The sequence below is a fragment of the Tupaia chinensis genome, unplaced genomic scaffold (genome assembly GCF_000334495.1).
Source record: "Tupaia chinensis unplaced genomic scaffold, TupChi_1.0 Scaffold143943_1, whole genome shotgun sequence".
In the NCBI taxonomy this organism is placed as follows: domain Eukaryota; kingdom Metazoa; phylum Chordata; class Mammalia; order Scandentia; family Tupaiidae; genus Tupaia; species Tupaia belangeri.
In genome coordinates, this window is record NW_006203794.1 from 1,344,164 (window position 1) to 1,355,524 (window position 11,361).

Consider the following 11,361-nt stretch of genomic DNA (forward strand, 5'->3'; position numbering starts at 1 on the left):
GAGGAGGGATTGGGAAGTTCTATAAATTCATACTTAACATGTCCAGTTAAAATGAGGTGAAGGACAAATTTAGCTCAACTCCAATTAGAGAATAATATAGGCAAAACCCTCAATCTGTACTCATCAGTCTTCTCAATTATAAATTCTGGTTAAGCAACACAACCATGGAATATTTGGCTCAGTGTCATTTTCCAGTTCACAGTTTATTTAAAACCATAGAATTTTCTGCTACAACGTCACTGTAATCTCCAAGCTTATTCTAGAATACCCTTTCTACTCACAGGGATCAGCCTGTATCTTATAATTCCTTGTGCTTTCTGGCCTATATTTTTGAAAAAGACCTTATATGCCACAAACGTTCACTGAGCTCTTTTCAATTCTTCAGTCAGTTGTTTTCATATTCTGTGGCTTTAATTTAGATGAAAATTCATCTCCTTTTTAAGTATTTTTTTACTCCAAATTTGAGTTTTTTTTTTTTTTTTTTGAGAGATTTTCACTGTAGGGCGCTTGCGCTTGCCAGACAGACAAAGAGAGACATAGAGACAGAAAGCGAGAAATCACCCCCCAGGGGGGATGGTCACACCGCAATCCCTTCTCCTCCATTCTCCTCTCGGGATCTTGGGCACGCACGCACACGCGCCCGGCGTGAGTTTTAAGCCACCGGGTCCAGGACACGAACCGCGGTCGACTACGTGGGAGTCCAGCGACATAGCCATTACGCTAACTGCTGGTTCCCCAAATTTGAGGTTTTTTTGAGAGGTTTTCACTAGAGGGCGAGTGTGCTCACCAGAAAGACAGAGAGAGACAGAGAGATAGACAGCTATAAAGTGAGAAATCACCCCCCAAGAGGGGTGACCACGCCACAATCCCTTCTCCTCCATTCTCCTCTTGGGATCTTGGGCATGCCCATGCCACAAACCCTTCTCCTCCATTCTCATCTCGGGATCTTGGGCATGCACGCACACGCACCCGGTGTGAGTTTAAGCCACTGGGTCTAGGACTTGAACCGCGATTGACTATGTGGGATTCCAGTGACATAGCCATTATGCTAACTGCGGATCCCTCCAAATTTGAATCTTTATAATTGCACTGAAAATTGTCAAATTTGGCCTGACCCTTTGAAGGTGGTTGCCACAACAGCTTTTGCTCAATTTTTAGAGGTTAATAATAAATTTACCATTATGCTATTGATTTTCTCTTTTCCCATTCTGTTCTTTGAGACCATGTGATTATTCCCAATTATAGGTTTTAATTAAGTTCTCTCTGCTTCAAATTCTCTATCAACATTACCAATTCCCTAAGTCTAAATCTATTTCGTCTGAATCTCATTGCCAAGGCATGGATACATAAGACACCCAACAGCATGATTGGTAAGGCAGCTGGATCCCACATAGGCAACTGACTGATACAGGTATGACAGCTTGAAAAACACATGCATGTGTACCCAAAATTCCAAATGGATAAGTGGAGAAATGATTGCAGCATGACCATTCCCCCATGTGTGCGAGGGGGATGCTTTTCCAATTTCCCGTCCTCTCTTCAGCAAGTGCATGTGTACTACAGAAAAAAAGAGTTGAATTATTTAAAAAATTCACTTAGAAATAAATGTTATGGACCTAACCCTAGAGACTTATTATCCTTACCTAGTTTTTTTTTTGAGTGCTGTTCTAACATACATATGAAAGGTTGTAAAACAGGACTTGCTTTTATGCCCTTAACTCTACTGCTGTGAATGATATAGACCAAGAGGTCAAAAGCAACTAAAATCAAACCTATTAGTATTTAGTGTTACAACAATATCAAAAAAGAAACATTTGCTTATCCAAAACCAAAATATCCCTCCCAATAAATGATAGTCACAGGACACATGGAACTACTGCATAAGATTATTACATTGTTTTCTGAAGAAAACCTGACCTACTTAGATTCAGGTCTTTAATTTCATTTTTTTCTATAATCATGACACAGTTGGTTTAAGAAAAATATGTACAGGTATGTTACTTAGAAGAAACAGGGTATTCCAAATAGTCTAGGCATGTACTAGGGTTTGCCATCAAAATTAGTGTAAGTATGCTGTATGATGTTCACACAATGCTGAAATCACCTGACAATGCATTTTTCAGAACCACATCCGTGTTGTTAAATGATGCATACACCATTACACAGTTGACTGTGACTAGACTCCTTTGCGAGCATTCTTATGTTATTTATTAGCTGGAAGGAAACTCAGAAGACTCTCTTTTAGAAAATAATTTTTTAAAAGGATAAGCAAACTTGATGCAGAGAGGCTACTGTAAATAATCCCGGAATTTGTAGAATTCCAAAAAGTTTCTCTAGAGTGTAGAAGTTAGTTACATAGTTCCTTTTCTTCTACTGTGTAATCAATAAAGTATAGCAAAGTAAGATGCCTGACCCTGGGTTTTTTTCTCTCATTTGATAAATGTATATATACATTTATATATATGTATATAAATACATATATATATATGTATGTATATATACTCATACACACACAACGTGTGTCACTTAACATGACTGATTACATTCATATAAATACTTTATGAGAAATGCATCATTAGGCAATTTTCATCGTGCAAACATCACAGAGTATTCTTGCACAACCCTAGAAGTAGAGCCCACTGCATACCTAGGCTATACAGTGTTGCCTATTGCTCCTAGGCTACCAACTTGTACAGGATGCTATTGTAGTTAATACTGTAAGCAATTATAACATGATGGTATTGGTGTATCTCAACATATCTGAGCATAACAAGGTATAGTAAAATATGTAAAATACTGAAAATATTAAAGAGTTTACTCTCTGCTCTATAATAAGGATTGTACCATGTTTACTTAATGAATTACTATTTTGTCCTAGTATTGTTGTAACTATAGCAGTTAGACTGAATCAAGGTCTACCCTAACACTCTTGTTTTATTTTAACTACTTTAAAGTTCTCTATCTACAAATTGAGTCCATTTTGAAGTATTGAGAATTAAGGCTTTATCTTATCAGTTATAGGGGTACACAATTTATCCCATTTCAGTTACTTGACCTTATCCAGGTGTATTTCAATCATTTAGGACCAGCAGATGGCATGGTGATTAAGGCACTGGGCTCCTACATGGTGGATTTGGGTTCAAATTCTGAACCTGGTAGTTTGTTTTCTCACTTTCTCTCTCTGTCTATCTCTCTCTATCTCTGCCTCTGTCTCTGCCTCTCTCTTCTGGTGAACACATATACTATATAGCAAATTAAACAAAAATAATAAAAAATAAAATTAAGTAAATAATTCTTAAAAAATAATTATGTACAGGCAGCAGACACATGGCTTTATTCGCATTCAACTATGAAGTTATTTGAATTCCACTTCCTCTGGTACAAATACCATTAATTAAATGTCACAGTATTGGAGAAATTAGTTAATGAATGCAATTTATGTGAATCATGGAAAACTTTCCATGCAGTCAGAGGCAAGCTTACACAGGGCTATGGTCAAATAAGCAACTTTCAAACATATAATCTAATGAAAATTTAGATACAGTCAGGTTCTTCAATAAGCTCATTCATCCTTAAATTCCTGGAGAGTCTTTTCATTGTTCAGGAGGCTCCAATGAAGAGGTTTTTACTACATCATAAGCTACAAAAAAATGAAACAAGGAAAGAAAGAAGAAAGAAAGAAAGAAAGAAAGAAAGAAAGAAAGAAAGAAAGAAAGAAAGGAAGGAAGGAAGGAAGGAAGAAGAAAGAAAGAAAAAGAAAGAGAGAAAGAAAAGAAAAAAAAATGTGATAGCAACTCCAACACATCTTCAGTGTGTACAGTAAGTTAACTGAATCAAATACAAATTTATCAGATATAGTTCCCTCTTGAGACTCAGAATTTATATCTACTTCCTATTGTAGCAATTTGTTGAAGTCCACTCTTTCAAATCTTTCCTACCAAGTTAGTTCACAACCTTTCAGTCTTTTAAAAATATTCCTTGTGTATGTATATGGCAGATAACCAAATAATGTCCATCATAATAAACATAATTACTTAAAAATCCCAATAATGAGAAGGTGTTTAATTTAAACCACAGAAAGTATTCCATATTTCTTCTCTAGATGAATTATTTTTCCCTGTTTTGATCATTTTTTCAAGAGAAAATGCTAACTCAATGCTTTCCCAATAAAAACCAATGATTTTAATAGCTATAAATGTTATATGAACAATGACAGTTTTCTCTTCAAGATTAACTCTTTATAAGCCCTAATTTTAAATAGCTCAAAAATCATTCTTGCTCTCTACTTAGAAAGATATGCCTCAAATTTACCTATCCCAATCATAAAAAGCACTGGTCCCCAAGGAAAAATAACTCTTTTAGAGTACTCATTTGTTATTCTACTTACATAATATACATTCAGGTACTCAGACCTTTTTAACACTCATTTATAATAATTCGATGATAGAGTAACAAGAATTTTCATAAAGACTGTATCAATGCCTGACTTTTGAAATATATTCTCTATATAAATAGAAGCTAAATAAATATATTAAAAAATAGCTCACTGGATAAGTCATGACGTATTTTTGTATGTTTTCCTATGCAAAAATGCATCATGATTTTTCTGATGACCCTATAGTATTTCCAGATAATGAGAAAAGCAGAGAAACATGATCTCCAAGAGACAGGGAAGAAATGAGTAGACTCCATTATTACTTCAGTTTCATACTTGTAGTCAACAGTTGTGATGCAAGCACAGGGAAAGAAAACTGAAACAGAAATTGGTAAGCTCCATGAGGTGAAGTAATGGAGATATAAATGTATAAAAGATGAAGTAAAAGTAAGTTGCAGGGGCAATTTCAAGTATTATGCAGATAAAAGCTCTAGGAGTCACAAGAATTCACTTATTTGCCGAGTTCCACATTCTGCAGACGTAAATTGAAAAATCACAAGTTGGTCAAAGAATGACTGAAATGCTGTAAACTGAATTCCCAGGCATTACACATAGCAATCACCTTAAGCACCATGTTCCTTGTTAGCCCAGAAGAGATTTTTAAAATGCAATAATGTATCACATACATCTTGTCCTCTCCTTTATCTCTGATCTCAATGATTTTTAGATGTTTCTGTTCATTGTTGCTATCCATTTTTAATATTTTTGCAGTCAATGCATGTATACAGGTTTTAAACTGTCCACACAAAATGTATTTTTTTCTGCAAGCTAATCACATTTGACAAAGACTATATGAGATGTGTTCATGTTGATAAAGGATTAATCAAATTAATTTGGAATACCTGCAAGGTGGTGGTATGTGGTATAATCGATGCCTGATGCAAATTCATGAAATCAACCTAAGTCGTCATCATTGGTATTTTTATAAGGCTGGGATTTCTGAATAACAAATTGGCAGAGTCATTGTCCCTTTTTGTTATCATAGCAATTTGCTATAATTTATAGTGAATTGCCAAGTGAAATGTCAATCTCTTTTACATTTACATGTGCATGTTCTGAAATGATATATAAAAAAGATATTTCTTTTTCTGTTCATTCCTTTTTATAGTACTCAATGTTATTGCAATATTAAGCAGTATATAGTTGACAAATGTGCACTGGGTAAAATAAACCTCATAGATGACACTGCAGAAAAGCAGTTTGGGGAGAATGGTGTGTTGCTAGATGGATTGATCCAATGACTCAGATAAGGATATAAGGAAGTATAAAAATAGATAGGTGATTCAAGAAATTATACCATGAGAAGGAAGAGAGAAATATGGAAGCTTGTAATAGAAATATTAGACTTGTAGAAGCTTCTTTCCTCTCTCTCTTTGGTTCCCACTATATGCATGCATATGTGCATATGTTGTATGTATGTGTATGTGTGTATGCATGTGTGTGTGGATGTGGATGAAAATTTGTGTTTAAGGGGACAGATGTGTATTTTGAGAAATAATACTGGGTTGAAATTGGCAGAAAAGAATTTTGGAGCTCTCTAGTCCTAAGTTTCATCACAAAGTGAATAGGGACAACTATAAAATGCAGTATTTTGAAAAACATAAATACGATGCCATTTTACAACAGCAACAATAATATTAAGAGCAAATACTGACCCATGGAGAATTTCCTATGTGTTAGTCTTTACACATGCTAACTCATTAAAATTTAAAATAATCTTTAATGTCAGTGATACCAACTTCATTATGTGGATGAAGACCCTATTTGTAGTGCAGACTTATCATTTCCCTTTGGTCCCTAAGGGAATAGGTGGCTTAGTTTTGTTTTGTGTTGCTCAAACACAACACCTGAAACTGGGTAATTTATAAAGAACAGAGATGTATTTATTTATTTATTTATTTATTTATTTATTTATTTATTTATTTATTTTAAAATCTGGAGGCTGAGAAGTCCAAGGCATTCAGTAAGGGCATCATAAATCATAGAAGGCATCACATGGAGAAAGAGTAAAAAGGTCAAACTGATTATTTTATCAAAAATTCAGTTTCATGATAATTAACTCTCTCTTGTTATTATGGCATAAATCCATTCATCAGTGCTGAGCCCTCATGACCTAATCAACCCCTTAAAGGTCCCACTTCTCACTTCTGGTTAAGTCCCGCTATGCAAAAACCAAATGCCGGAGAATGCTGTAGCTAAAGGTGGATAAATAAGAAAGAATGCAGGAGAGAAATATGAAGGAAGATGCTGCAAAAGTTAAGAAAATATTAGAGAAGCCACAAGGTTTGTAGTGACAAAGTTGTCATGAGGATAAACAATGAAAAGATATAACACAGTAGAATCTTTTACTTTCTTGGTAGAATTCTAGAAATTCAATTTTACAAGTTCATAGTCAGTGACTTACAGCTTTGAATGTCTATATATACTTCTCCATTTAGAAAATATTAGCCAAGTTATCTTGAAAAGTCAATACTTGTTCTAAGTACCTATGAGTTACCTTAGAACTTGAAAGCCATATCACTTCTGTAGACAACAAGGTGCTTCTCTATGAGTTATAGTAGATGCATCTGATGAAAATCATTTTGTACTGCAATTTGCTCTAAAGCATGTGGAGTAGAGGAAATTTTCATTTTAATTGAATAACTATATCTTCACATGAAACACTGTATAAATTTACATTTTTTTAGAAAGTAGTCATTCAATAAATGCTTAATGAACATTGACATTTTGGGCAGCATTAGACTTAATCAAAAGATAGCTCCTCAAATCAGAAGGCATTTTGTTAATGGCCATAGTATGTTTATAATTTGGCTACTGTAAAACGTTATAGCAGTGCTTCTATTTAAGTATTAAGAATATGTAGAAAGCTCCTTTTATCTCTTTGAAATTCCATGATTTGAACATATCAAATATGACTATCTGAGAATATATCTAGGATGTTTATATATAAAAATATTTCTAGGTGTACATTTTCTTTTTCCATTAAAAGGTGAAAGAAATTGTAACATTACATGTAACAAAGTTTAATAGCGTAACGCTTATCCAAGATAGCGAGGCAAACCTCTAGCACAGTTTAGTAGTGACTAAATATTCCTGACAAACATCAAATAACCTCTTACTTAAACTGCTACCTTTTTATAGATCTAGTTATAGATAGCAATAGTTTACACTTGTATAATATCTTGCATTTCTAAGTTCTGTATAGTTGATACCCCATTTAATCTATTCAGCAATCCTGTGAAATGAAAAATCCTGGAAATGATCTTCATTTTGAAGGAAATCAGTGGTGTTAATATTTATGGATTTTTCACCAGGCTAAAACTCATCCAATCCAGAACTAGGATAAACTTCATCCTAATGATATTACTATTATACTATGTGATTTCTTGTGCATGGGATAATCAATTATAAAAGATGCTCTCTCTCTGACCAACTGCCAGTGTTCACACAAGTATTCTAGGATCCATCTGCATTTCTCTCATTGCCATAGTTTTCTGCTGCACATGATCAGTTTACTTATTCAGCTCTTGACAGAGAGATGATTTCCTCAAATATCAACCCAGCTAGCTAGGGTGACCATCTTATACAATCTTTTGCTTTGCTCTCATAGCACTTACTAATGTTACTTGAATCAGAGTTCGTGTAAGGATTCCTCATCTTCAAAGGCTAATTTTTTGTTTCATTTATTTATTTAGGTCAAAGGGCACACACACTCACTGGAAGAAAAGAGAGGAAAAGTGAGAAAGCACACCCCATGGGTAATGGTCATTCTCTGCTCCATTTCTTCCTCCTTTTGAGATTTTGTGCACACACACTCACACACACACACACACTTCACATCTGGCATGTTTCTCTAGCAGCCAAGTTCTGGACTTGAACTGCATAGTTTGTCATGTGGGATCCAACCTCCTTAGCCACCACACCACAGACTGGTCTGACTAAACTTTATTTTATTTACATTGATCACATTTTACTGGCTTACAGTAAATCTCTTATGTTCAGGCCATGGTGTCACTGACATTCTATGACCAATGTGTGTTTTTTAAGTTAATAGAGGCCTGAAAGATTTATTTTTTTTAATTTTAAGCATTTTTTTTTAAAATAACTGAACATGATGGTCCTTTCCTTCAATTTTTTTTCTTTCTTTTATTCCCCTCCACCTCCACCTCCACCCCCCCACCCCCCGCTACAGGGTGTGTGCACTCACCAGAGAGACAGAGAGACAGAAAATAAGAAATCACCCCAGGGGAAAAGGCCACACCACAATCCCTTCTCCTCCATTCTCTTGTCAGGATTTCCGGCACACATGCACACATGTCCAGTGTGAGTTCCAGGCTGCTGGGTCTGGGACTCGAACTGTGTTCTACTATGTGGGAGTCCATTACGCCACCTGCTGGTACCTCTCTTCAATTACTTGGAAAAAATATTTTGTTCTGTTTCTTTTAGCTATGATTTAAAAACAAATACATGATACCCAGGTGAATACGTTAGCATTTGTGGACCTTCTTTACCACCTGAAGTACTCAGATCTGATCTCATTATATCCAGCCTTGTCTGAGCAGAGCTGACAACCACTCCTGCTTTTTCACTTCCCTACTTTAATACGGACACTGCAATTGTATTAATTCTCTCTGAGTTGAAGTCGGTTTTCTGACAGCCTTACCATACCACTGATTTATTTTCCACTTGTACTCAACTTAAACTCCAGGTCTTTTCCACTTAAACTGCTGGAAAGTCACAACTCACCTGTCCTGTACAATTGCATTTAGTTTCTGAATCTAAGTAAAGCAATAAATTAGGAAATGAATTATTCAATATTGCCGGTGGCTTATATCGCTCTTGTTTTCTCCACAAAAGGCAGCCGGTGATAGTTGTTGATGAATTCTGAACAGTTTTCCTTCATATTTTTTGCCTATTGCTGCCATCATAAAAGACATGTAGGAAGTATGTTGAGTCCCCAAATACTTCATTTCTGCTTTTGCTTTCGCTTTCCCGGGGAATGGAAATACGGCTGCTGACCTTGCTAAACTGTTCAATTATTCCAAGAATTTCTAATTTTTCCGACATTTATAGGACAGAAATCTAAGTTTTCTATACTTGCCATAGCTCTAAACTGCTTTTAATCTGAGAAAAATTTGCAGTGTGAATTCTGAAACTGCTACTCTTATCATTTATACATGATAGTAAAATGTAATAAAACAATCTACATTAGCTAAAAAGTACATAAATGTATGTATTATTATACATGTGTTATAAACTTCAATGATATTTCAGTATTCCTGTTGATTTCTGTGAGAATAATATAATGATATTACTGTTATAATTTGATTTTTAAGCCCCTTTGAAAATAAATCTTTTAACAAAAGGCCAGAGGGTAATAATCAAGGGTCTTGTCCTAGGTCCCTAATGGTAAAGGAAAGCAACCAACAACAACAACTTAAAATAAAGTTTCTTTCAAATAATTTATTCTTGGGACCAGCAGTTAGCATAATGCCTATGTCAGTGGACTCCCATGTAGTCGACCGTGGTTCGAGTCCCAGACCCAGTGGCTTAGACTCATGTCAGGCACGTGTGCATGTGTGCCCAAGATCCTGAGGGGAGAATGGAGGAGAAGAGATTGTGGCGTGGGCATCCCCCCTGGGGGATGATTTCTCCCTTTCTGTCTCTCTGTCTATCTCTGTCTTTCTAGAGAGCACACATGCCCTACAGCAAAAACCTCTCTAAAAATAAAAAAAATATTTAAATAATTTATTCTTATAAAGTGAACTGCATAGACTACTTGGTGATTTAACTAAGTGTTTTCTTCACTGGGATATTTATTTCTAATTAATATCTTTACTATATTTCTACAAATTCTATTTCTTAGTTTCTGTCTCTCTCTCTCTCTTTTTTTTTCTTTACTCCTCTCTCTCCTTTCTGTCTTTTTCTAGTTTAGATTGATTGATAGATAAATAGATGTGGGGTCCTCAAAAAGCTTATGACAAATACATTGTATAAAAAAGTCTATACATGGATTTCAATTTGTTTCTGCACCAGCACAAATTCATGCTTGAAAGCCATTTTTCCACAAACATTTTGAAGTCTTCTCAAAGTCACAGGTCTTATGAATCTACCAGGATGAAAGGGTGACTTATAAGTATTCTGGGAATAAAGTTTTGTTATACGAATGCATATCACTTGTTCTTGATTGTTTATTTTATGATTTCCTATTCACATGTAATTGTTGTACATCTCTATTGCACACGGTATGGTTTTTCAAAGTACGCATGCAGAACATGACAATTAAATCAAGACTATTACCACATGTATAATTTTTATTGGAGAACTTTACATTTTTATATCTGTTAAGTATTTCTTCTCTGAACCTCTCTCACTCACCCTCCACTGTCTACCACCTTTCTATTCAGTCTCTGGTATTTACTCTTGTTTTTCCTACTATTATATGTTCAGATATCTTAATTTATGCCATAGAGCATAGATATTCAGTATTTATTGAGTGACATTTTATATATATATATATATATAATGTCATATATATATATATAATGTCGCCAAATGACAGAGTCTCATTGTTCCTTAAGATAAAAAATATTGTGTGGTGTACATGTGCCACATTTTTAAAATTCAGTCATCAGTTCTTCGGCATATATACCATGATGTCATTTCTTAGCAATTGTGACTAATGCTGCCATAAACCTGTGTATACCGGCTGGAGAGGTTCCCAATAAGAAGAAAGAGAAAGACAGAAAATAGAGAGAAAAAGGAAAAGACTATATATCAGATCTAAATATACACTTAAAGTTACTTAACACAGATATGTATTTTGTACATTGTAGATGAAATAATACCTAATATTTCCATATTATCTAGATTCAGGTTTTAAAATTTTTGTTTAGGAGAACCCACAGCAAACTCACTCACTTTAT